Source organism: Dasypus novemcinctus, chromosome 3 (assembly GCF_030445035.2).
Source record: "Dasypus novemcinctus isolate mDasNov1 chromosome 3, mDasNov1.1.hap2, whole genome shotgun sequence".
Lineage (NCBI taxonomy): Eukaryota > Metazoa > Chordata > Mammalia > Cingulata > Dasypodidae > Dasypus > Dasypus novemcinctus.
Genome location: NC_080675.1, coordinates 16,387,069 through 16,414,740, shown reverse-complemented (window position 1 = coordinate 16,414,740; position 27,672 = coordinate 16,387,069). Strand labels below are relative to the sequence as shown.

Below are 27,672 nucleotides of genomic sequence, written 5' to 3'. Positions count from 1 at the left end.
TTCTGTTAATGTGGTCTTCAGCTCTGTTTGGTTCCTTTCCATAATTTCCATCTCTTTATTGTTATTCTTTTTGAGTTTAACTATTGTTTTCTTGATTTCCTTTAGTTCTTTGTCCATGTTTTCCTTTAGCTATCTGAGCATATTTAGATCCATTTTTATAAAGTCTTTCTGGAATGCCCAGGTCTGATCCTCCTCATTAGCGGTTTCTAATGCTTTAGTCTTCTCCTTTCCTTGGGTCCTTGTTTCCTGTTGTTGAGTGTATTTTGTAATCTTTGGTTGAAACCTGGACATTTTGATACTTTAATGTGTTATCACTGGAATTTAGATTCTTTTCCTTAAGCTTGTACCCAGCTAGTGTTATGACAGAGCTTTCCCTGAATGCCAGGAGAGAAAAAGAGAGAGAGAGAGAGAAGAAGGGAAAAAAGCAAATACCTTTCCTAGTCTTTGCAGATTGACCTGTGGAGTGTTCTCTTTCAGATCTTATCCATAGAAAGAGTGTATAAAATAGCTCCAGGCTGAAGAGTAGGGGCCTCCCTGCTCCTTTCTGCACATGCATCTTGTCTTGGGCATACATATTTGTCTCTAGGAATTCCCCCATCGACATGGCTACAAATGTCCCCTCTCCCCTAGGAAACCTCTACTTTGAGATATATCTATAAACAGATTGTATATTGAGATTTATGTGTATATATATTTTGAAATTGCATATAAGAGTTTGGAAAAAAAAAGAGTTAGCGTCTGCTCTCATTGAGCTTGGATTCTAGTGCAGGGAGACAGACCATAAACTATCCATAAACTGAATGATACCGCCATCGGGGATAAGTGCTAGGACAAAAACAAGAGCCTAAGGGGGTGTTTCAGGAACAGGGAGCCACTTTATACAGGGAGGTGAGGGTGGGCCTCACCGAGGAGGCATTTGGGCAAAGATGGAAAGTGTGCTGAGGAAGCTTGAACGCCCTGCACGTGGGCAGAAGGAAAGAGAGAAGCCACGAGAAGGCAGGGAAGCATTCGTGAAGCAGTTGGGTGCTGGGAAGCGAGGCTTAGATGAGCAAAGAGGAATGGTGTGGTCTTCTGAGCGAAGGGCACTGAGACCGCCAGGGGGAGCAGGCGTGTCCAGGTGAGAAGAGCTGTTCTGGGTTTGGGGAGCAATGAGCTGATTGGCCCTGGGTGGGAGCAGCAGGGTCAGGGCCAGGGGGAAGTGAGTGTGGTGGGTTGGGCCCTGCGTTATGGAGCATTTTTATATTTTGCTTACCATAGATTTTTTTTTTCTTCTTTTTTTGCATTAATTATTTATCTTGGTTACTGAGGTTTTTGGTGGCCCCTTAACTTTCGCACCGGATGCTCATTCGCCTCACTCTGGGCCCAGCACAGGTGGGGGCAGGGAGGGCGATTGACAGGGTCAGAGGAGTCTGTCCAGAGGGTTGTGATCGCTGGAGGAGGATGCCTGGCTGTCTTCAGACCTGAACCTGTTGTCGAGGGAAAGGCCGCGAAGCAAATCAGTGACGCACACCAAATACCATTTGGGGCCTCTTGGTCTGGAAGCAGTGGGGAGAAGGAGGGGAAGAGACCAGAGCTCGTGGAGCAGTCAGGAAATGTACCCAAACGATCCAGGCCTGAGGTGCTGGAACAGAAGGTGGCGGAAAGAAAAGGCGGCTGCTTCTGGCCTTTTGTGGGCCTTTGCCTGTGCTTCTAACCCATTCCCAGAATTCAACATGCCCTTCCCAAACAACTGAACAGATGCAATGAATGCCAGCCTCTTGCCTCTTTCTGTTTTTAATAGGGTCGATTTGTGCAAAACAGGAAGTGCTACCGTGACAATGGCATTATTTGTGGTTGGGAAATGTACTTTTGAAAACTGCAAACCACGAGTCCTTTATGCTGAGCCTCCTTTGTGCTTATCAAGCCTCGCCATTGGGCGGGCCCCCTTCCAACAGGAGCCATGATTTCCCTCTGTCCTGCCAGCAGAATGGACTCAGCAACTGCTGGGTGCCTGATGCAGGCCAGCCGGGAGCTTTGCCTTTGGAGAAACACTACTGTAGTATCGTACTACTCAAAGTATGGTCCAAGGACCGGCAGCTGCAGCAGCCCCTTGGATCTGTTGGAAATGCAGAATCTCAGACTTTTCCTGAATCAGAATCAACAATGTAAGAAGAGGCCGCTGACGTCTGACAGGTCCTCCTTTGGTAGCTTCCTAAGAAAGGTTGCTGGGGCGGTGCATTCTCTGAGTCCCTGCGTGTCTGAAAATTTCTTTATTCCAGCCTCATGTTGCTTGATAGTTTGGGTAAAGGCTAGGTGCTAGGTTGAGAATCAGTCTGCTTTTCCATTTCCGTTTTTCCAGACCACGCATCAATGTATCCAACATGGAGTAGGGGCATTGCTTAATTGAGCAAGTTCCAGGAAGGGACCTGGGGGGTTCTCACTTCTCTGTAAATAAAATTTCAACCCATCTCCCTTCCCCATCCCTACCTTCCTCAGAACATCGCATGTCCATGCCCCGAGCCTGCCAGAGGAACCTTTTAAACAGCGGCATCAGCGCCAGGCTGGGGGAGCTCAGAGGAAAGGCAGTGCCCCTAGACAAGGCAGACGAAGGCACACCGGACGCCGAGCCGGAGTGGGGGAGACAGCCCCTTCAGCGGCAGCTCCCAGCCTTCCATCCATTCGAATCAGAATTTCTGGTTTGAGTCACCCTGCTGGCCTTTCCACCCAGCCTTCCCTCATTATTTTCTAAAATGGTTATTTTCTACGAAGCTGAGGACGTTCTTTCCTGGTAGGACAATGCATCGTTTAGAATCATAACCTGGTTCGAATCCCGACTTGGCTTCCTGACTGTGTGACATCAGGCAGGTTGCTTACCCTGACTGACCCGCAGTTCCCCAGGGAGTTTATGCGAGGATGAAATGCAGTTGTGTATGCAGGAAACCCATCGGTGGTCACATCCTGCTACTTGATGGAGGTATGGCCTTGGGAGTACACTTAGCCGACCTCCAGGAATCTCAGTGTCTCATCCTTAAAATGGGAATGATAATAGTGCCTACTCCATAGCACAGCTGACAGTTGTCAGGAGCAAATGAAACACACCCCTAAACCACGAACCTGTCATATAGTTGGCACCCAATAAATGGTAGCTATAATTATTATTATAGTTGGAACTAGTACCTATAATTAACATAACTTGGGATAAAGTGAAATAAACACATTTTAGGTTTAATTTTCAGGACCTCAAGTAACTATTTCAGTCCTCCCCTTCCATCTCTTCTGGCTTCCATTGATTCATTCATTCAGCAAGTGTTTATTGGGTACCTACTATGTGCCAGTCACTATGCTATGTACAGGGAAACAGTGGTGAGCAAAACAAGTTTGTTCTTTGACATTGTGCAGCTTAATATATAGTGAGAGAGTCAGACAATCAAAGAATTGTATAAATGTAGAATTCCGTAAAGTAACAAGTGCTTGGAAAGAAAAGTTGGAGAACTATGAGAACATAGTAGGAGATGCTGGTTTGTTCTAGGAGATAGGGATGACTCCCCTAAGGAAGTAAAGCCTGAGTTGAGATAGAAGATGAGAGAGAGGGTGCCTCCACCTGTCCCTCTGACCCTCCTTGACCTGCCAGGGGCTCGGAGGCCTCTCGTTGCTCTCCCACCCGGGGCATCATCTCCCAGGTGTACAGTTTGGATTCTAATACTCAGTGATCTCCCTCCCTGCTGGGAAGAGATCAGAAGTGCAAAAGCACTTTGCAAAAAAGGAAAGTGGTAGGAAGCCTAGGAGACCCACCCAGGTGGAGACCCAGCCAGAAAGCAGAGAGCCGGAAACCAGACTCCAAGTGCTTCCCAGCTACCTTTGTGTAGCCAGCAGATGGGAACTTGGATTGTTCCTTGGGGGTACTGGCCAATGGCTTCTCGTTGGCATTGCAGGCAGGGCTGGGAGAAGTCAGCACAATGGAGCTAAAATAAGAATCCAACTTTGGTCTCTCTCCAGCCATTTTGCAGAAACCTCAGTTGCAACTAGGGGCCAAATCAGCAATTAAAGACAAATCCCTTAGTCCCCTCATTGTGAAGGGTGACCATTTCTGGAAGCTTCATATCCAATTTCAGGCTGAGGCACTTCTTTGGGAAAGGCATCGTGAATTCATATTTCTATCACCCACTGAATCCCTTCAATTGCCTTCACTTTTCTTAACTTTTAAATAGCTACAATTACCTGACATTCAATAGCTTCCTGGGTTTAATTTTTTTTTTTTTTTTTTTGAGAGGGGCTCATTTTAGCTAAGCAATTGCAAACAATAGCTTGATTATACTTCTAAATTCTTTTGACAAGCAATTGCTTCTCTTCCAAAAGCTCTGCTCCAAAGCTGTCTGAATATTGAGATATTGCTCTCCCTTTGCCTGGCTCTCACCCACTGAAGAAATCAACTGTAAATATTTAGCATTCCTTGTACCTCCGGTCATCCACAATTTAACCTTCTGGGTCTCTGCATTTCAGCTTTAAGCCTTAAGAAATTGGAAAGGCCTTCTATAAACAATTAGTCCTTCAGGGATACGAGTTAGGGATGCTGCCACAGTTTAGTTTTCTCATGAAGTTCGAGATAAGAGCTGGGACTTTGCTCCAATGGGACCTGAGACCAACACCTACCTTTAGATTTACTTTATTTCATTCTCTGAAAATGCAACCCAAATAGAGCAAATTAGATGCCAGCTCGTTTCCCCAGGGTCTGTGGACAACCCGAGGCTGGAGAACAGGAAGAAAGGGTAGCAGTGGTCAGTACAAGCCTTTGCAAAGCCACGCCTGAGGGCCCAGCTGTCAGGGAGCTCACACCCTGGGATGGGTGGGGCTACACAACGTAGGGTTTCTGATTCTATGAGGAAAGGAACCTTTCACTTAAACCCATTCATTCATTCACTCATTCATTCCAATAATACTGCACACACATCATGAATCAGGCTACAACTCCACTGAGCAAGACAGGTCCTGCCCAGCCTGAACTTAAAGTAGGCCGACCTTGACAGTGCCAAGGGGTTAGAGTTTCGGGAGGAACAGCACAGTGTACTGTGGGAACATGGCGGGGAGGCTGGTACCTCACCCCTCTTCGTGAGCCAGGAGAGGCTGCCTGGAGGGAGTGACACCCGTGCCAAGTCCTAAGGGAGAGAAGAGAGCAGCGTGGAGGAAAAGGCGGGAAGAGAGAACAAGAAAATGGAGGGCCTGTAGTGGTGTACGTGTGTGAGTTGCATTGGGGTGGGGGGTGGGGAGGTGGGGAATGGGAGGGGCAGGGACCCCTCAGGGTGTTTGGGCTTTATCCTAAGGCCAAAGGGAAGTCCTGAAGACTTTGAGGCAGGAGAGACACACATTGCAAGAAAGTAGAGCCTGTTCTTCCCTGGAAGCTGGTGCCCAACAGAAAATCACAACAGCCAACAGTTACCAAGCACCCTCTGGGTGCCAGACACTGTTCTAGTGCTTTGTGCTTGTCACCTCTGCTAATCCTCCCAGCCGCCCATCAAGATGACGAGGAACCTGAGGCCGAGAGACGCATGCCAAGGCCTCCAAATGTGGGTAGTGGAATGGGGATCCAAGCTCCAGCCACCACCCTCGCTGTTCAACACGGACTGCAGCTTCAGCACCCCCCCAAAGCCTGTTGGCAACCAAGAACCTCAGGCCCCACCCCCAGATCTCCTGGAACACAATCTGATTTCAGCAAGATCCCCAACTGACTCCTGGGCACACTGAAGTTGGAGAAGGGCCAGCGGTGATTCTCAACACGGCTGTACATTAGAATTACTGGGTATGTTTTAACAACCTTCGGTGCCCAGGCTGCCCTCCCGGATCAATGACACCCAAATTTCCGGGGCAGAGACCCCAGGCATCAGGACTCTTCAGCTGCCTGGGCGATGTCGGCCAAGCCCTTGCATTGTGCCTCCCTGTTTCTCAGGCAGGGCAGGCGAGCTCCTGCAGGCAGGACTTTGCACAGGCGCTCCCCCACCCACAGGCCGCTCTGCGGCTTTAAGGACCGGGGCCACAGGAGCGCAGGCTGCGGAGCAAGGCTGTGACTGACCACCCGCTGCGGCCCCCGCCCGGCCAGGCTCACAGAACACCCGGAGAAAAGGGACCTTTATGCCTTTTTGAGGGAAGCACATATTCTGCAAGGCCGCGGAAACAAAGAGGCGAATTGTTTATAGCCCTAGTCCAGACGTCCCAAACAAACAGTAAGTCAGAGGGCCTGGAACGCAGCACAGCCCCTCCCACCGCCCGGGCGACATCCGCACGCCCCTCCCCACCGCCCGGGCACTGGAGGGCTGGCAGGGCAAAGCCGACCCGCAGGGCAGATTTCCCGCAAGCCGCTGTCCCCTGGGGCGCGCGTGCCTCCCTGAAAGCCAGGGCTCCTCTGGGACAGGCGCCCCTGATGGCCGGCTAGACACATTGTCAGGGGCGGCTCGTGCCTCTTCTCCCCTGTCCCCCTCCTGCGTGGGGCCTTTGGCCCATGTCCCTGTCCTTGAGAACCCCAAGGTCCTAGGAAAGCAAAGGAAGTGAAACTGAAAGCTGGCAAGTACCTGGCAGCCTTCAGGCCGCAGGCCCGCTGGGGACGAGGTGAGGCAGTGAACAGCTAAGGTGAGGGTGGGCAGTGGCACTGGGGGACCTCCGCCCGCCGTGGGTGCAGGGGCAGTCGACTGCCGATTTCCTGGGCACCCGCAGGGTTCAAAGGTCCCTGCCCTTGAGGATGCAGGCGGAAGCCTGTCCGTCCCTCTGCAGGCTTTCTCCAGGCAGCGGGTCAGCCCCGCTCTGTCTTTGTGAGGCTCTGGCCAGCACCCATGTGGCACAGGTGGCTTCTTCTGACCTGCATGCCACAGGCTGCCGAGGCCAAATCCCTGGGCCTTTGGGCATCTCCTCTCTACGATTATCCGTCCCTGCCTCCCTTCTTTATTACGAATGATTGAGCGCCAGCTCAGGTCCCCCTTCCTTCATGAGAATGCAGGCAAAATGATCCGGGTGTGAGCCTTGAAAACCTAAGGCTGAGTGAAAAAGCTGGACACGAAAGGGCAAACATTGTATGATTCCACTTATATGAAATAGCTGGAACAAGCGAACTGATAGAGAAGGAAAGTAGGTTAGAGGTCACTGGGGACGGGGGTAGAGGGGATTGGGGAGTCGTTGCTTAATGGGTACAGAGTTTCTGATTGGGGTGATGAAAACATTTGGGATTGGGGATGGATTGTGATGGAATGTGCTGGCACATTGTGACTAATTAATCCCACAGAAGCATGCACTTAAAAGTGGTTAAAATGGAACATTTTATGTTTTATATATATCCAAATACATATATGTATAAAACTACAATTCATTTTTTAAAAATGATCTGCGTGTTTAGGGGAGGGGCAGTGGGATTATGATGCTGGCGTTGATTGGTACACATAGTATAGGGCAGGCTACTTTGTGCTTTCTGATGATTGGGTAAAAGCTAAACAGAAGAAAATCAGAGACCAGGAGCAGGAAACAAGGAGAAAGTTGGCCCCATGGGGTGGGGGGGATGTGGGGAGCTAAGCTGAGGAAGAAGGAAGGGGAAGGGCCCCATGGGGTGAGCTGAGAGAAAGCTGAACTGTGCCTTGTCCATAATCACGATGAATCATCCTGAAGAGCCGGATGTGGTTTCCAGCTGCAGGGCTAGATCCTGGGAGATCAACTAGTAGCCCATAGACGTCTTTTTTTTTAAATAAATTTGAGCATCCTTGGAAAATTGGGGCACTTCACACGTGAACCTGAACAATCTAGCAATATCAGGCTCATGTTTTGGCAGAGCAGCTAGTCTGGCGCTGCCCATTTGTCAAGTTCCCACCTCACTCACTGTAAGCATTTGTCCCCCCCGCCCCTATCCTTTTTTTTTTTTTTTAATAAGGAAATACTGGGATTGAACCCAGGACCTCGTACATGAGAAGCAGGTACTCAACCTCTTGAGCTACATCCACTCCTTTTTTTTTTTTTGTACCAGGCACATAGGTATGCTCTCTTTCAATTAATATCTCTCTTTTTCAGTTGAAGATGACAGATGCGCAAAACCAAAAAAGTACAGATTTTGCAGGCTTGAAAGATTTCACAGCCTTTTCAGGCAATCTGCCAAATTGCTAGATGGAATTTGCATTCGGAAAAAAAAAGAGAGTTCATTTGTTATTTTGGTTTTAAGGATTTCCCAACCCACCTTAAGGTAGTATTTCATTTTTGCCACACTTCGGGACTTTAAAAATATTTCTTAAATAAACATGAATTCATTTTATCCTTCCAGTAGCCCCAAGAGGTCTTTAGTTTGGGCTCCTTCCCATGCTGTCTCAGAGAAAACTGACGTGGAGAGCAGCTAAATGATTTGCCTTGGTCCTCCAGTAATTTGGGGGAACAGCTAACATATTTCTAGCTCTCTAGAAAACTGAGCCTGGTGCTCTAGTTACTGTGTGGTATTATAAAAAGTTATGACTTGAAAGTGTAATGACTAGGAATACAAGCTCAGCCCAGAGTGCTTGGGTCTGACTGCTGGTTCGAGCACTCCATAGCTGTGGATCCTTGGCTAAAGTACTTTATATCCCTGTGGCTCCTGTTCTATAAAATGGGGATAACACCACCAATCCAGGGACTGTTGTGTGGATTAAATGAGATAATACAGAGAAAGGGTTTCAAACAATGCCTGGCACGTAGTATGCTTTTAATAGTATTCTCAGTATTTCTAAAATTACTATTATCTGTACCACTGGGAAATACCCTGTATTCATTAGGGCACAGGCTGAGTTGTAACAGAAAGACCCCAAAATACACATGTTCGAAAAGGATAGAAGTCCATTTCTCTTTCACCTAATAGTTTAGAGGTAGGTGGCCAGCCCAGTGCAGGTAAACAACTCTACCCCACAGGTCACTCAGTGTCCCGGGTTTCTTCCACCTTTCTGCCCTCTATGTCCTAAGGTGTTTTCCTCCTCTGTATAGTCAAAACTGGCTCAATGCTATGTCCACCTGCAGTTCCTGCTTATAGGAATAGGGGAGAGGAGGTGAAGGGCAAGCAGCCTTCTTCTAAATGATGTGATTCAGAAAGTTGTACATGTGCTTTCACTTATATCCCACTGGACGGAACTTGGTCACAAGGCTATGCTTAGCTGCAGGGTAGACAGAGAAACGTAGTCTCTGGCTGGGTAGTTATATACCTGCCTAAAAATGTGGGGTTCTCTTGCTAAGTGGAAGGAGGGGAGAGTGAAAACTGGGAGCATTTAGCAGTGTCTGTTCCACATTGCTACAAACGTGTTGTGGACCTTAATTTCAGGTCTTTAATGTCTACTTGGCCTGCCCATCTCTCAGCCCACCTGTCTTCTACTTCTTGGGTCTACTGGATGCCTGATTTGCCCTTGGATTTCTTTTTGTTTTTTCCTTAAAGATTTATTTATTTATTTTATTTCTCTCCCCTTCCCTGCTCCCCCCACACTCATTGTCTGCTCTCTCTGTCCGTTCACTCTGTGTTCTTCTGTGTCCACTTATATTCTTATTAGCGGCGCCGGGAATCTGTGTCTCTTTTTGTTGTGTCATCTTGCTGCATCAGCTCTCTGTGTATGCGGCGCCATTCCTAGGCAGACTGCACTTTTTTTACACAGGGTGGTTCTCCTTATGGGGGCACGCTCCTTGCACGTGGGGCTCCCCTATGCAGGGGACACCCCTTTGTGTCACGGCACTCCTTGCACACATCAGCTGCACATGGGCCAGCTCATCACACAAGTCAGGAGGCCCTGGGTTTGAACCCTGGACCTCCCATGTGGTAGGCAGATGCTCTATCAGTTGAGCCACATCCACTTCCCCCTTGGATTTCTTCTTTAGCAAAATCCAGAGACAGCTCTCGACCCCATGAACGCCTCTGGAGGCAATGCGAATATCTTCTGCAGGATGGGTGTGGGCGCCCTGTTCCCTCGCTGTCTAAACCCCCCAACAAGAGTGGCATTGGTGACTCATTCATCTCTATATGACCTGAGTCAAAACAAAACAAAACAAAAAACCAAAATGGTACTGGGCTCTAGTGTTGCATTGGGCTTTTTGTTGTTGTTGTTCATCTTTTGACAACTTCCTCAACATTCTGTGAAAATGCCATACTCCCTTATTTCTTGAGAGTCAGCCTCTCTCGTGACCGGGGGTCTCAGGTGGTTGTTTGAGGAAGGGTGCCTTTGTTCCTTCCATTCCCCTCGACTCCAACTCACCTTCTCCCCACCGCACCAGGATTCTCTACAGACCCACACGGCTCAGCCGAGAAGCCACACTGCTTGTTTGGTGTTTGAATGGGCAGCAGTGTGGTCCTGAATCTCTGTGGCCTCAGAATTCAACCACCATGATTCATGCTTTCCTGAAATCACTAAGCCAAGTAACAACCTGGCTCAAATAAAGCGAGTGTGGATGAACGTTCCATTTTCATTACTGCAAGTAATCGAGGTTGGACAAGACAAGGAAGGGAAGGCCATTTGTCTCAGGAGAGCTTACTCCAGGGCCAGAGAAGGTGCGTGAATGTTTTTTTTTTTTTAAGATTTAATTTTTTATTTATTTCTCTCCCCTCCCCCCAGGTGTTTGCTCTCTGTGTCCATTTGCTGTGTGTTCTTCTGTGACTGCTTCTATCCTTATCAGCGGCACCAGGAATCTGTGTCTCTTTTTGTTGCATCATCTTGTTGTGTCAGCTCTCCGTGTGTGGTGCCATTCTTGGGCAGGCTGCACTTTCTTTCATGCTACAGGGCGCATTCCTTGCACGTGGGGCTCCCCTATGCGGGGAACACCCCTGTGTGACATGGCACTCCTTGCGCATATCAGCACTGCACGTGGGTCAGCTCCACACGGGTCACGGAGGCCCGGGGTTTGAACCGCAGACCTCCCATGTGGTAGGCGGATACCCTATCCATTGGGCCAAGTCTGCTTCCCTTGAATGAATATTATCTAACAGGTGAAGATGTGTCAAGTGCTTACTACATGCCGGGCACTTACTAAATAGAAGGAGAAATTAGAGCACTCAATAATAAGATGAACATCTGTCTTAGTTTTCTAGGCTTCTGTAACAAAGCACCACAAATTGGGAGGCTTAAAACAACAGTAATTTATTGACTCTCAGTTTTGGAGGCTGCAAGGACAAAATCAAGGTGCTGGTAGGGCCATGCTTCCTTCAGAGTCTGTAGGAAAAACATCAGTTTCATGCCTCTCCTGGCTTCTGGTGGTGGCTGGCAATTTGTGGGCTTCAGTCTCCGTCTCAGTCCTCACGTGTCATTCTCCTATCCCGTCTGACTGTGTCCAAATTTCCTCTTCTTATAAGGATAGTAGTTACATTAGATTAAAGACCCATCTTACTCCAATATGACCTCATTTTAACTTGCCTAATTCCATTATAGGGACCCTTTTTCCAAATTGGTTCACATTCCGAGGTTCCAGGGAGCAGACTTCAATATGTCTTTCTGGGGACACAACTCAATTCATAACAGCACCTAATGGGGTTTACAACCTAGCTGGAGTACTTTACATTAATCATCTTGTTTAATCCTTACAAGCTCTGCAAAGTATGCATTTTTCATATTTTATACACACAAGAAAAGCTGAGCTCAGAGGGGCCAATGGTAGGAGCTGGATTTGAAGCCATGTCTGTCTGATTCTAAAACTCCAGCTCTTTCCTGCCTTCAAGAGTCACTTTCTTTGTTAAAGAAGGAACTTGTGTTCATTCAGAATTGAACATGACCCCCCCTCTGCCAAACACATGAACCAGCAACTACAGTTAACTAGGGGGTGGACTTTGTTCAGCTGTGGTGGTCAATTTCTCTCTCGCCTGTACCTCTCTCTAACCACTCTTGTCCATTTACCCTTCTGTGTGAACCCACCCAGTTGAATCCCACTTCTGGAATCCAACAGTCATTCCTCTGTTGTGACCCACACTCCCTGGGGGCCATCACGCTCCTGGGTTCCCAAGGCTGCCTGGAAACACTTCCGGATGTCCTGATCCATCACCATCTCTTTCTGACTTTTCCTCTTTTCTCCACCGACTTTTTACTTCCATTTCATTGATTCTCATTGACATTGTCATTTTGTTGTCATTGCCCAGCTTATCTTCTGCTTCTCTGTTCCTTTCATGCCAGGGAAGAGGTGTGCTCCTGCCCAAGGCTGACCTTCTCCCTGGGCTCCAGATCCCCTCCTGCCTCCCCTGGAACCTCCTCCATCCATTGTTCTCCCTCTCCCACATCTTCAACCTCTTCTCCATCAACACTTCTCATCCTGATCTAAAGATGTTCAATTCAGTCTGAAAAATACCCTGTCCTTAATTCCGTATTTCTGTGTAACTTCTCTTTTCAGTCCCCATTTCTTGTTCTCACCCTTCATAGCCAAGCTTCTTGAAAGAATCATCTACACTGCCTCCCTGCCCATTCAATCCTGCACCACCCGCTACAATCTGGTTTCTTTCCCATGATGAAGCCTCCCGGGCTAAAGACATTAAAGATGGCGTACTCAGAGCCAGCTGATGCTCTTCTTCCTTGATCTGACATGATTGTTCCTTGAGCCTTGATGCTGCTGCAACACTCTTCCACACCTTGAGCCTCTCTCTCAGGGTGGCTTTACTCTCTAGGTTTCCACTGTACTCTGCTGGCCCTTTTTCCCCAGCTTCTTCATAGATTCCTCCTGTTTCACTCACTCCCTGAATATCCCCGGGGCTCCCTGGATCCTGCCCACTTCTTCTCATCCTCTGGCCTCTCCCCTGGTGCCCTCAGCCACTCATAAGCTGACAACTCCCAGTTCTTCCACCTCGGTACAGAGATCCTGACACCTGGCCCTGAACATTCAGCTTCTCATGGACCTCTGTTGTGCATGTCCCATGGACTCCTCCTACTTAGCATTCTAAAGTCCACCTCCTCATCTTTGTCTTCTAAGACTTGTCCTTTTTCTTTTTTTTTTTTTTTAAAGATTTATTTATTTATTTAATTCCCCCCCCCTCCCCTGGTTGTCTGATCTCTTTGTCTATTTGCTGATCTTGTTTCTTTGTCCGCTTCTGTTGTTGTCAGCGGCACGGGAAGTGTGGGCGGCGCCATTCCTGGGCAGGCTGCACTTTCTTTCGCGCTGGGCGGCTCTCCTTACGGGCGCACTCCTTGCGCGTGGGGCTCCTCTACGCGGGGGACACCCCTGCATGGCAGGGCACTCCTTGCGTGCATCAGCACTGTGCATGGGCCAGCTCCACACGGGTCAAGGAGGCCCGGGGCTTGAACCACGGACCTCCCATGTGGTAGACGGATGCCCTAACCACTGGACCAAGTCCGTTTCCCTTTCCTTTTCCTTGTATTCCTTATTTTCTTGAATGCTACCATTATTCAATTGCACTTACAAAAAAAAGGAAAAAAAATCTGTTAATTATTTTTGGATTCCTCCTTCCCATTGCACCTGTTGCATTCAATCAGACATTGTGCGCTGGTGAGTCTACCTCTTCCAGTTTCTCAAATGTCCCCTTCCTCCTCTTTCCCCTGCTATGGAGCAGGCATCCATTGCTTCCCCAGCTATGACAAAGAGCCTCTGAGTGAATTCCTTCTCCACTCCCATCCTCCACATGAGTACTATCAGGATAATCCCTTCGAGACTGCCTGCTCATGCCATCCTCCTACTCTGAGTGTTCCTAGAGGGCTCCAATAAAGTTCCTTTAGTTTATTTGCTTCTTTTTTTTCTTTTTTGAGTTCCTTTAGTTTAATCACACGACCTTCCTGGTCAATCCGTTGCCTAACCTTTCCAGCCTCTGCTCCACCTTGACTCCAGGTGTGCCAGCCACTCAGATGCTGCGGGCGCATGCCTCGGATGCCTTCTCCTGCAGCGTCTTCTCCTCCCCTCCTGCTAGTGCTCATTTCCAGCCCCCGGGCAAAACTCAGCTCCTGCAACACCTCTTCTAGGCAGTCTCCTACACCCTGCAACCTGATTAGATGCCCTCTACTCTAATTATGTTTTTATTCACCTCTTTCCCTACTAGCAGCTCCTTGCCTGTTACACAGTAGGTGCTTTAGCAACGGTATAGGAATGTCCTGTATTTTTTCAGAAACTTTCAGCTTGCGCTCCCAGAGCCAGATGCATCGTTGAGTCCATTTTGACAACGCTTTTGGGTGTACCCGATTTTTAAATAGAAGCATAATTTGGTTTTAATACTCAGAAACCACACCCCCAGTCAACTGGGGATGGAACAGCTGTTCCTTATTAATTCACTTCCAAGAAACTGAGCAAAAAGAAACGGGTCCCTCCTCCCTGGTGCCTCTTCTTTCTCTAAGCCCCGGGGTCTCTGTGTACACTGTATTATTGCATTTGGCCCTGGAGGACTGACAGTTCGGGAGGATTTAAGATTTGAGGTGAGAAACCGGGCCCTCGTGGAGGTGGCTGCTTGTGAATCTGTGGGTGATTAGACTTTCTGTAAACAGCTTGGCTCTCCTCAACCGCGTGTGCACTGAGGCTCGGAGAAAGTGCTGGTGGCAGGCCATGTGGGGCCGGCAGGGGCAAGTGTCCTGTTTTAGAGGGGATGGTTGGTGCCTGAAGCGTGATTGCAACTCACTGGGTAAAACCCTCTTCCTGGGGCTGAGCCTCCAGGAAGCAAATCTTCATGTTTTACAGCTGCTCTCGTTATATTTTTGTTTGTGACGATGAGATTTTACCTGCTGTACTTGGAATTTACTTGCTTCGTAATCTGCTCTCTGGGATGGCAGAGATCCTGTCTCCAGCCGCTGGTAATAAACTCAGCGTGTTAAAGAAGACAGCAGGCTGGCTGGCTAGCTGTGGGGACCTAGTGGCCCAGCGCTTAGAGCCAGCTACATCAGGAGCCTTGTCCCTGTCCCTGAGGGGGCCTCTATGGCCAGGCTCCCACCTGGCTGAGGAGATAGCTAGGCTCAGAAACCTGAGAGAATGTGCAGGTCTGCGAGCAACGGGGTCCCAACTCAAACTGGCTAAAGCAAAAAAAAAAAAAAAAAAAAAGGACTTTGCTGGCTGAACAGTCCAGAAGTAGGTCTGTGTCTAGGTCTGCCTGTTTCTAGAGGCAGGGATCAGTCATCAAGACCTGTCTCTGACTGTTTACCCCTCAGCTCTGCTTGCTTCTCTGTTGGCTTCCTTCTCAGACCAGCTCTCGCCAGAAAGTGACAGAAAGCGCCACAGGCAGCGTCTGCTCACATTCACTGTCCTCGGAAATAGCAATTTCAGAGGCAAGAAATACCTCCCTACCCGAATCTATACAATATCGGATTGCCCAGCTTGGGTCATGTGACCTCAAACTAAACAACAGGTCTGTGCAGGTGGGGTCTTTCAGTTGGTCACCTTGGGCTGGGAGAGTGATTGACAGCCCCACCAGGTAGTGGAGGGACAGTTCTGGGCAGGTCTCAGTCTCCTGGGGCTGCTGTAACAAATTACTACACAGTTGGTGGCTTCAAACAACATAATTGCCCTCCCTCCCTGATCTGGAGGTCAGAGGATCAGTGTGTCAGCAGAGCCACCTCCCTCTGAAGGCTCCAGGGAAGAGTCCTTCCTTGCCTCCACCAGTTCCTGGTGGCCCCAGGCAATCCTTGGCAGTTCCTTAGTTTGTACCTGCGAGTCTCCAAACTCTGCCTCCATCTTCCCCGGGCCAAGCCCTCTGTGTTTCCCTGTTCTGTCTGCGTCTCTTGTCATCGAGAAGGATGATCCAGGTGGGCCCTACTTAATCACATCCACAGAGACACATTTTCCAAAGAAGGTCACATTCACAGATACGGAAGGTGAGAACTTGGACATATCTTTTGGAGGGCTGCAGTTCAACCCATTTCAGGGCAGAAAGAAAGTAAGAGGTAGGCACTCCACTCCCTCCCACAGCTTCCCAGCTTCCACTCATGCCCTTTTCCCATACAAACAATTCCAGAAATGTACTACCTCCGTGGGACAGGCCACTCCCACATAAGCAAAAGTGGCCGTTGTGCATTCTTCTTGGTCGGGTCAGGATGTAGCTCCTAATGACCTGCTAGCGTAGAGCTAAGTGATAAATATAAAGACCCCCAGCATTTAATGGCGGAGGAAAAGAAACAAGAATGCTTGCAATAAAAACCACTTGCATTTAGTAAAGGGAAGAAGGAGAGACCGCATGCTGTGGCCACTCATCGAACATTCTACTGAAGAGGGATGGCAAGGAACCACTCCAGATCCACCGAAGGACACGGGTTCCTCAGTCAGCCAGGGGTGCCTTAGCTTCTGATGTCTGCAAGACTCTCCTTGTGCTTTGCCCTCCGTGGGTGGCATCTGAGAAGAAGTCCTTCTGGAACTATATACTTTAGCAGGCCACAGACATAAGAACAGCGGCCTGGGGGTGTCTTCAGTGGTTGAGCAATCTCCTGCTGTGGTTTGTCAAGCTGGGATGTCTCTAGCAGTATGACTCTGAAATTCTTAGACAGTTGCTAGACGGTTAGTTTTCTGATAACTTCCTGAGCTGGAAACCCAGTCGAGTCACGCTGGAGAATCTGGACCCATTCCTTGCCTTATCTGTCTCCTGACATGCTCTGCCTTCCCTCACCTTCCCATAGACCGCCTCCGCCCTGGGCACACTGGGCGAGGGAAGGAGGCAGGGCCAGTCTCCCCCCTTGCCCGCAGGCTGCTTCCCAGTGGACGGCTGTACGCAGTGCAGATCATGGTCACCTTGATGAGGCAGGGAGGGCAGGGCAGGGGCTCCCAGCGTGGCAGCTGGGAAGAAGCCTTTGGGCTTTCTGCCCTATCTCCCACCATGTTTTCCATCTCCCAGCCTTTGCCCAGACCTGGGGCAGGGAATTTGACTATTGCAACCCTGAAAAACTATTTTCTGGCTCTCAGCTCAGTTGAATTACTGGTCACAGGCAGAAAAGGGGAATATCCTGGCTTTGTTTTCACATTTCTTTGCTTTCAAAAGATTAGCTGGAACTGAAGAGTGTGGTTTTTTTCCTAGCTTCCTTTATTATTTTTAAAATCTTTTGTTATCTTTTTTTTTTTAAGATACATAGATCACACAAAATAAGTGTGTCTTTTCTTATGGGACCTTACTGAAGGCTGAGAAGTGGCCAACATACCCCAGTAAACTGCCTTTTTTTCTTAAACAAGTTCTCTAAATTCCCAGCCTCGGTGGGCATGTGGTTTGACTCACAATCTACAGCAGGCAGATTAGCTACTTTGCCGCCACCTGACAGATATTGCTCGCTTCTCAGTCAGGGAGGAAGGCTCCATACTTCCCTGCTCCCTGTCTCAGCACAGCTAATTCCACGTTTTAGGGTCTGTCACTTGCAAAACCCTGCTTCTGATGTAAAATTCTGTGCAATCTGGGATTGCAACCGAGCTTAACAAAGATGCAGAAAAGGAATTTGTTATTTTACATAACTGGGAATCAGGAATGGCTGTCTCCAGACACTCCATGATAGGCCATGGACCTGTCTCTCCCTTAGCCCCCTCTCTGCCCCTGTGACTCTCCAGCCCTCCTCTCTGCTTTCCTGCCCATTGGCTTCACTTGCAGGCCGATCTTTGTAGGCTTTCATAAGGTAATCCCACCTCTCCCGTAGTTGTTCCGGCAGAAGGCACAGGGGTGGCTCTGAATGTTCTAGCTGGGGACCTGTGCCCCACTGGGTCACAGAGGTGGAAATACCCTGATTAGCTCGACCGAGTCACATGCCCACCAGTGATGAGACAGGGCTTGCCACGTGGCTGACAACCCCTCGGGTTGGGGGAAAGGCAGTCTCTGAAGGGAAAAAAATGATGGTGAGACAAAAATAAGTGTTTGGGGACCTAGACCTCTGAACAGGTACTTGATTTGCATTCTTAACGCTTACCACAAGCCTGGTTTTTGCCAGCACCCTCGGTGGATGCTCTTCTTGCATCCTTGGCCATCCCCTAAAAGCTTTTGATCTTTCTTTTCATTTTTTTTTTAAACCATGAAATATGTCATACATGCATTAGAATAAAAAGTCACATGAACAGCTTAAAGAATAATAAAACAAACAACTCATGCCCCCATCACCCAAGTCATTGTCAGTTTCTTAGAAGCTTACACATGCACGTCCCTCCCCATCATGTAGCCTTCTCTCTCTCCCAGAGGGAAAATATACAGAATTCTTTACTCATCCCTTGTTTTTCTTTGTAGTTTTACTGTATATGTACTCAGACACACTTAAAACTCTAAGTAGGATATCATTTAGGATATTGCAGAGCACCAAAGCATGTTGTTAACAGTTGTGTATAAGAATGCAATACATATTCTTCTGTGTCTTCTTTTATTTAATATTATGTTTTCGTGATTCATTCGTGTGGATGCAGGTAATTGTAGTTCATTTTCACTGTTGCATAGTATTCCATTGTATCATTATTCCATAGTATATGTATCCATTCCACTCTTTAGATTATATACCTATGAGTTGAGTTGCTGGGTTTAAAAGTAGTCACAGGCCATGTGATAGCCAGGACCTGAGCCTCAACAGACTTGCAACTCCTACACTCTGGTTTATTGGATTTACCCCATTCGTCTAACATGGAGGTGAAGGTCAACCACCACACCATGGAGCCTAGAGTGCCTACAACTGAGAGCAGGAGGATTGCATCCAGCATCCATGTGGAATCTAAGCCCTCTCTTGATATAGATGTGGAGTGGACACAACCATTCTAAGGTCCACAGGATGGAGGAATAGAGCGTGGATTAGAGTGGAATTACTGATATTCTATTCATGAACTATTGTGATTAGTAATCAAAGAAAATGTGGCATTGGTGTGGAGAAAGTGGCCATGGTGGCTGCTGGGGGTAGGGAGTGGAAGGAAGAGATGTGATGTGGGGGTGTTTTTGGGGATTGAAGTTGTCCTGGATGGTGCTGCAGGGACAGTTACCAGACATTGTATGTCCTCCCATGGCCCACTGGGTAGACTGTGGGAGAGTGTGGGCTCTGGTGTGGACCATTGACCATGGGGTACAGCGGTGCTCAGAGATGTAGTCACCAAAAGGGAGTGGATGTGGCTCATGGTTGAGCTCCGGCTTCCCACATACAAGGTCTGGGGTCCAGTCCCTGGCCCTGGTACCTAAAAAAAAAAAAGGAAAAATATTTATATCTTTAACTTTACTAGGTGATGTTAATTTTTTCCCAAAATGATCATAACAATCTACACTTCCACCAGCAGTTGGTACCAGAGTTTTAGTTGATCTCATTTTTCCAACTTTAATTTTTGTCAGTGGCGTGGGTGGGACCTTTCCTCATTATGGTTTTAATTTGCATTTTTTTTTATTACTGTTGAAGTGGAGAATCTTTTTCATGTTTATTGACCATCTGTTTTTTCTTCCTACTGTGAAATGACTATGTCTTTTCCCCAACTTTCTAATAGGTTGGTTGTCTTTTTTCTAATTGATTCATAGGAGCTTTTTACATATTTTAGATGATAATCCTATGATCGTTTTATATGTTCAGATATCTACTCCCAACTTGAGATTGCCTTTGAATTTTATTTATGGTGAATTTGAACACAAGTTCTTAAATTTGATGTCAAAATTATCTTATCTAAGAAAACTTTCACAACTTGGGATCATGCTGATATTCTTTCCTATTATTTTCCTAAGAGTTTCTAATTTTTCCTTTCATGCTTAAGTATTCAGTCATTCATGTTTAAGTACTTAATCTACCTGCATTTGCTTTTTGTGTGATTGTTGTAAAATAAACTTCCAGTTTTACTTTTCCTCCCACTTAATTGCAATGTCTTCTCTGTCAGAAATCAACTTTCCATATATAAGCGGGTTTTATTTTCTTGAGCTCTCAAACTGTATTGACATGCAGTTTTCCCCCAACTCATTGCAGACCAATACTTGTATAAATAAAATAAAAAATAATTATTAGAAAAATGAAACAAAAATGACACACAAGTGGAGAGGGTGTAGTTCAGTGGTTTAACACCTGCATTGCATATACAAGGTCCCGGGTTCAAACCCTGGTACCTCCTAAAAAAAAAAAAAACAATAAAACACACAAAATAAAGGACCCAATTGCTTATTATTAGATTCGAAAGACATAAACTTCCTCCAGCAAGTTGTTATAGAAGTTTCAAAATGTTTACTCTTCATTGCTGTACTTATTGTGGGCCCAAAACAGTTCAAAGTGGTGCTGGTCCACAGACAACACTTTGAGTAATACTGCTCCACTCATCTGTTTATCCCTGCCTAATATCACTCTACCTGAATTCCTGTGCTTGTTATAATAAGTCTTGATAGCTGGTAAAGGAAGTGCCCCCCAATACACCTGTTTTTCTTCTTTAAAAGTAACTGGGCTAAATTTATTCCTAAATATTTGATTCTTTCAGTTGCTATTATAAATGGAAATTTTTTTATTGATTTCCTCTTCAGATTGTCCATTACTAGTATATAGAAACACTACTGATTTTTTTTTTCTTTTTTTTTGCATGTTGATTTCCTACCCTGCCACTTTGCTGCATTCATTTATTAGCTCTAGTATCTTTGATGGGATTTTTCAGGTTTTCTATTTACAGGATCCTGTCATCTGCAAAAAGGGAAAGTTACTTTTTTCCTTTTCAATTTGGATGCCCTTTATTTCTATTTTCTTGCCTGATTGCTCTGGCTAGAACTTCCGGGACAATGCTGGATAACACTGGTGACAGTGGGCATCTTTGTCTTACTCCTGATCTTAGAAGGAAAGCTTTCCATCTTTCACCACTGGGTGTGATGTTAGCTGTGGGTTTTTCATAGCTGCCCTCTATCATGTTAAGAAAGTTTCCTTCTATTCCTAATTTTAGGAATAGAATGTTTTAATTAAGAAGGGATGCTGGATTTTGTCAAATGCCTTTTCTACATCAATTGAGATGATCATGTAGTGTTGTTTTTTTCCCCTTCATTCTCTGTGTGATGTCTTACATTAATTGATTTCCTTATGTTGAACCAACCTTGCACACATGGGATAAATCCCCCTTGATGATGGTGTATAATTCTTTTAATGTGCTGCTGGATTCAGTTTGCTGGGTATTTTGTTGAGAATTTTTGCATCTACATTTGTAAGAGATATTGGTCTGTATAATCTTTATCTGGCTTTGGTAGTAGGGTAATGTTTGCCTCACAGGATGAGTCAGGGAATATTCCCTCCTCTTCAATTTTTGGAAGAGTTTGAGCAGGATTGGTGTTAATTCTTGGAATGTTTGGTAAAATTAACCAGTGAAGCCATCTTGTCCTGGGCTTTTCTGTGTTGGGACGTTTTTGATGTCTGATTCGATTTCTTTATTTGTTATTGATCTGTTGAGATCTCCTATTTCTTCTTGAGTCAGTGTATGTAGTTTGTATGTAGTGAGTGTTTCTATGAATTTATCCATTTCATCTGGGGTCTCTAACTTGTTGGCATAAAGTCATTCATAGTATCCTTTTATGATCCTTTTTATTTCTGTGGGGTTGGTAGTAATGTCCCCTCTTCATATCTGACTCTAGTCATTTTTAATTTGTCTCTATCCTTTTTTCTTTGTCAGTCTAGTTAAAGATTTTCAATTTTACTGATCTTTTCAAAGAACCAACTTTTGGTTTTGTTGATTCTCTCTATTATGTTTTTATTCTCCATTTTTTTCTCTACTCTAATCTGTATTTCCTTCCTTCTTGCTTTGAGTTTAGTTTGTTCTTTTTTCTTGATCCCTTAGTTATAGGGTTAGGTGTCTGATTTGACATCTTTTAAATGCAAGCATTTAGAGCTATAAATTTCCCTCTAAGCATTGCCTTTGTTATATCCCATAAGTTTTAGTATGTTGTGTTTTCATTTTTATTTGCTTCAAAATATTCCTAATTTCCCTTGTGATTTCTTCTTTGGCCCATTTGTTGCTTAAGAGTACATTCATATTTGTGAATTTTCCAGCTCCTCCTGTTATTGAGTTCAAGCTGCATTCTATTATAGTTGGGGAAGATATATTGTATGATTTCAATATTTTAAAAATTTATTGAAACTTGTTTTGTGACCTTTCATATGGCCTATCCTGGAGAATGACCCACATGCACTAGAGGAGAATGTGTAGTCTGTTGCTGTTCAGTGAAGTGTTCTGTATATGTCTCTTAGGTCTAGTTGGTTTATAGAGGATTTGTGTTTTAATGGGGCATGAACTTGAATTATGTTGACTTTGGAAACCATATACTGAGCAGTCAGCTCCTGAGTAGCCTAGAGTGAGGCTTAGGAAACTTTCGTGTAAAAGACCAAAGTAAATATTTTAGGCTTTGTGGGACATATGCATCTCTGTTGCATATTCTTCTTCTTCTTAAAAATACCCTTTAAAATATTGAAAACATCCTTAGTTTATGGTCCATACAAAAAAGTTTGCCCACCCCTGGCTTTGACAATTTCCCAATATCTACGTCCCAATGAAGTTCTGTTGTTTCCTACAATATGGTGATGCTTGTATGATTTCCTAAAGTAAATAATCTATGACTGTCAAGAGTCTGATAGAATACCAATACCCCTTGATAACCCAAGCTGCCACACCTCCACCCACGGATTTGGTGTCTTTGGAAATTAGTACCAACCTAGACAGCACCCAAGTAAGGGCCAGAGCACGTAGGTATTGTGTCTAGAATAGGCGCAGCGTTAGATCTTCCCTGACTCTCGCTTGCTGCCCTCTCCTGGCTGGCCTGTTGTTGGGGATCAAACATGAGGCCTGGCTGAGTTCATTTGAATCGTGATGCCTTCCGGTCTGGTTGCTGGTCTGTAGACCCTTCCAGAACCTGTACCAATGGAGAGTACTAGTGGAGACCTTAACACTGGTTGTGATGGCAAATTATTTTTTTTAGGCCAGTAAAACTAATTTATTGAGAAATGGGAGAAAAGAACAGAGCTTGCTGAGAAATGGGAGAGAAGGACGGAAATACGCACTGAGATTTGATGCGGGTTCCTCTAGGCAGAGAGAGCCATGATAGCCAATTTTACCTACTATTTTTTCTAGGACCCTAAAACTTCTTGGAGTGCAGGTATTATGTAAGTATATTTATCATGTTTACTATTGCCAAGCATTGCTGAACATATATTTTTTCATTTCATCCTTGTAACAACTACTAGAGCTCCACTACATTCTCCCCCTTGACTGTTCAGCAATCCCCTTTTGTAGATGAGACCCGGAGAGGTTAAATATCCTGCCCAAGGTTTAAGTGGTGAAATTGAAGTCCATATATATCTGATTCCAAAAACCCATATTATTACCAGCTACCCAAAGTTCTCAATCATTCCTGCGGAGCCTAATTCAATAGGATTGACATGGACCCAGAAATTTGCATTTTCAACAAGCACTTCAGGATTCTGATGCAGGTGTCCTGGTGAGCTATACTCTGAGAACTGTGCCTCCCATAAATAGAAACTGAATTGCTTCCAGCAGTTCAACAACAGGAGCCTTTTTCTGGGATGGAACAAATTGCAGGGTCTAACCTCCCTCTTTGGGTACAAGAGGAGATTAGAAGAGGGTGACAAAATGTAAAGGTATTTTATCCCTTCCTTTCCCTCAGGCCTCCCTACCCACCCCCAACCTGAGTCCCAGAGTAGTTCAGTTCAATTGAATTTATCTTAAGAAGTATAACATTCAGCTTTGCTGACAAAGGGCCCTGAGGAAGTAAATACTGGTTATTTGATAACACTCAATCTAGGGTAAGCTTTGGCTGTTCTGCGAGGAACAATTTTACATGTGGACTGAGTAGATGTACTGAGCACCTGGCAAATCCCCTTTGCTTTCTTTATTAAGATCAGGTGGTCTGATTTGGTAGTGTTCATGGCTTGCTGGGCAAAGACAAAAGGAAAAAAGCCTTAGTTATAATCTAAACACAATGAAATTGCAGTGAAACAAAGTGTTCCAGCAGCAAATCTATGTTTGGCTGGGAACCGGATGGAAACTTCTCCCCACCTGGCAGCCAGTGTTTTCTCAAACATCTGTATCATTCTTTGGCTCCTGAGTAGGGTTGGCCATCATCCACGGAGCAGGGGGGAGGCACATACCTGTGAGGGCCAGCCATTGGGCAGTGCTTAGCATAGAAGAAGAATATGGGGACAGAGCAAATAGCAAGACTCAGCAGGTATTGTACTGGACGTCTGACTGACATGGTATTATCTTCCAACAGCCCAGAGAGGTTGTTGGGATTATGTCTTCATTTGACAAATGACAAAATGGAGGCACCAAGACACAAAGTATCTTGCCAAGACTACCCAGATAATAAAAAGTTGAGCCAGGAATCAAACCCATGTCTGTAGACGCCATAATCCTTAGTCCTTACACTTTCCACCCAGCCATGTGTCACCACTGTGCTTGTTCCTCTGAATAGATTTCCCCCTTCCAATCCAAACAGCTTCCACTCACAGGCCTTGGCAAAATGCCATCTTCCCCTTGGGTCCAAGAATAACGTAAATACAATGAACCATTTTTTAAAACTGAGATTCCATGTGTCAGGCACTTAGCCCAGTGCCTGGTACTTTCTAAAGTACTCCAAGACCTCCTGGCATTGTCAGCCCCCTGGGCCAGCGTGTTCCTGGCTGCAGGAGGTTTCCTTGATCATTGAGAATCAAGCCCTTATCAAGTAACTACAGTGGATGGTCTCAATAGAAAGAAAAAATAAATTTGTGCTCAAGAAACTTATAATCCAACTAAGGAAATGAAATAATCTTATATTTAGAAGAAGAACTCAACCCTTATTAATAACCAACATATCACACAAGGCCCTGGTTTCTAACCTTGACCTTGTCAACTACTAAATGTGTAGCCTTGGAAAAAAAGGATTTAACACCTTTTGGGCTTGAGTGTCTTAATGGAAAAATGAAGACTACTGATCTCAAAGTGTTTTTTAGGGTTAAGTACATAGGAGCTAGAGATTCAAGGAGGAAGTAGAAGTAGGTGGACTTCCTTCAAGACTTGACTTTGAGATTGAGCTTTGAATATAAGAAGGACCCTGAAACTGCACAGAGGAAGCAGTTTTTCAGACGCTTTTATCCTTATGTTACAGAAAATCCAACTCAAATTGGTTTAAACAATAAATAGAATTTATCAGTTTATGTAACTAAGAAATCCAAAGGTGGGTCAAATTTTCAGTGCAATTTGATCAAAGCGTTCTTAGTGTTATCTTGCCAATTTTTTTAGCCACTGCTCACCTAGGGGTCAGTTTTGCCCTTTGGCTGGCTTTGCTCCTGATAGTAAATGGCTCGAGCAGTCCCACACCTCACATCCACACCCCATGCTGAATTTTTGCCCCACATTCTTAGATAGAGTCCCAAGACTCCTGATTGGACCAAACTGGATCATAGGAACCACCCGGGGCATGCGTAGGGGTGAAATGAGCTCCTGGGGTTAGTTTAGGTCATATATTCCATCCCTAGAGCCTTGGAGAAGGGTCCATTTGCTTAGCAGCACATGGAACCCCAAATGGGGCACCTGGGTTAGTGTCCCTTCTGCACAGTGACACCTGCCTAGAAGCAAGAGTGGTCCTTGGCTACGTTTGTTATGCCTGAGGACGTCGATAAATGGAGCTGAGAGAAAGGGTCCACTTAGGACCGGGGCCTTGTTTTACCTGCCCCTCGGGGACAGGAGGGTAGGAAGTCAGGCGTGGGAGAACGAAGCAGGGCTGGCACCCTGCCATCCTGCCGGAATCCCGTCCTTCTCCACAATACCCTCATCTCCAGCATTCCTTGAGTGCTTGTCCCGTACCAGGCACTCTGCTCCATGCTTTACCTCTCTATTCTCTCAGAATTATCACAGAGCTGCTTTGAGGCAGATGTTGTTATCCCCATTTTGTACATGAGGAAACCAAGGAACAAGCGTGAAAGTGGAGGCTGCAGAGGGCACTTGTCCCTGTGAGGCGTGTACTCATATCCCCATTTTACAGACGAGTAAATTTAACCTCAGAGGCAGTGCCCAATAGTCTCCCGTGGCTGGCAAGTGGCTGAGCCAGGATTCAGTCTCAAACTCTGGCAGGCTAAGCCAGAGCACTGGGTTAAGTGCTGGCCCTGAAGGATAAGTGTTAACTTAAAAACAAACAAACACCTCCCTGAAGAGAATTTTCAGGAAGCTGGGGATCTTCTTTGTCGAAATTAACTCCCGTCCTCTGTGCTCGCTGACAGCACAGTTACTCTTCCCTCTCCCGCTTTCTCCCTGTTCCCCAGCACACCCCAAGAGAGGCCCAGAAACAACCCTGGATGGAAACTGCTTCCTGCAGGTTCCCCCCAGGGGCATTTTACACCTGCAGCAAGTTGAGTGAGAATGCCCTAAAGGCTCGGGCCGTTCCCCCCCCAAGGCCATGCTGCTGTGGCTAGGAGGCCTGGTATTAGTTTTTAAGGCCACATGCAACAAAAACACAGGAAACTTGAGTGGAAAGGTACATGTGAGCAATCCTAAGGTGTAACAGCAGCTGCAGGAGAAGGTGACTGCAAGGAAGAGGATTGCCCCCCTTTCTGTGCTGTTTTTAGCCTGCGCTTTTCAGAGCGAGGAGGTGCCATGGTGATAGGTGCCATAGAAATAGATGGAGCACACAGCCGAGCTCCACTGTGCAGCCGAGCCGTTCCCATGGAAATGCAGAGAGCAGCGCTGAGCTGGGGCTTCTAGGGGTGCTCTAGCCGCTGCTGACCTGAGAAGGGCCAAGCCCCAGATGCGCACCCAGGGAGGAAGATGTCACCGCAGAAGCCCCTGAGGCGTCCAGCTGTCTGGCTGCAGCTGCCCAAGGCCCCTGGTGGCACACCGAGGGCCAGTAGGGACCTTCTCCCCAAGTCCTCCCAGGGAATCGACTCAACGGGCTCTGCCTTTGCCCAGGACAAGGATCACTGTCCCCCCACACAGCCACTGAGCTAACACCTCCAGCGTTCCTGGCTCCACGGCTGGGGACGCAGAGTCCGCCGCCTGCCTGGATGTGACTGGTTTTATGCAAGGGTTCCAAAAAGCAGGTAGGGCAGAGCCTGTGTCGTGAGCATCTGGTGCTCAGGAGTACTCACGCTGTGAAAGCTCAAAGGACAGAAGTCAGAGCACGGAGCAGGGCGTCGTCACATCTGAGGCCGGGGCTTTCAGGCAGGAAAACCTAGGCCCGGCCCCAACAGTTTGTGGACCCAGTTTTTAATGGACTAAAAGACCTTTTGAAACTATTGCTCAAGTCATCGCACAGTCCTTGTGTAACCGTATCGCCCTGGCTGTTGATAGATGCGTGTAAATGGACCCAGCCAGAGCTTAGCTCGTTTTTATTTGGATTTAGACCAATCATGTGCCTTCTAAAACACACACCCTTTAAACCTAATCTTGCACAAGAGAATTCAATTTAAGGGATATATCTTATGGTATCTGTCCCATGTGATCTGTTTCTGTAATGGGCCTCTGTTATATCTATTTGCCTCCGTATATTTATCCTGTCAGATGGCATACTTCTTTAGGGAAGGGCAAGTGTAATTCTGAACTGAAGTTCAGTTCTGAGACCAATAATTCTAAGCACTGACCAACTAAGAGATAAGTTTACTCTCAGTTAAAGAAACATACCCAAACACATACATACCCAACAAAGGAATACCTAAAAAGACTTAAGCAATACCACTCTCGACCCATAAATAATTGCTTAAGTAGCTACAGATTATGAAAATCATAAAGAAATGTCTACTTCGGCATGTCTGGCACTTTATAGACGAAGAAACAGAGGCCCAAAGAGTAGATGGGATTTGATGCTTAGTTCAGCATAGTTTCTGCTTATACACATGGAGGGTGTTTCCA

The 27,672-nt window shown here is 46.3% G+C and overlaps 1 protein-coding gene across 4 annotated transcripts in view; it reads left to right on the top strand.

Annotated features, from left to right (window-relative positions):
• Positions 1-27,672, top strand: part of DGLUCY (D-glutamate cyclase) — a 129,289-nt gene that overhangs the window by 41,912 nt on the left and 59,705 nt on the right. Inside the window, exon 1 of one of the 4 annotated variants that reach the window (XM_058292435.2) lies at positions 5,658-6,194. The exons of 1 other annotated variant lie outside the window; for it this stretch is intronic. The gene's annotated coding sequence lies outside the window, so the exon portion shown is untranslated. 2 more of the 4 variants (XM_058292440.2, XM_058292443.2) reach the window with 2 other exon arrangements.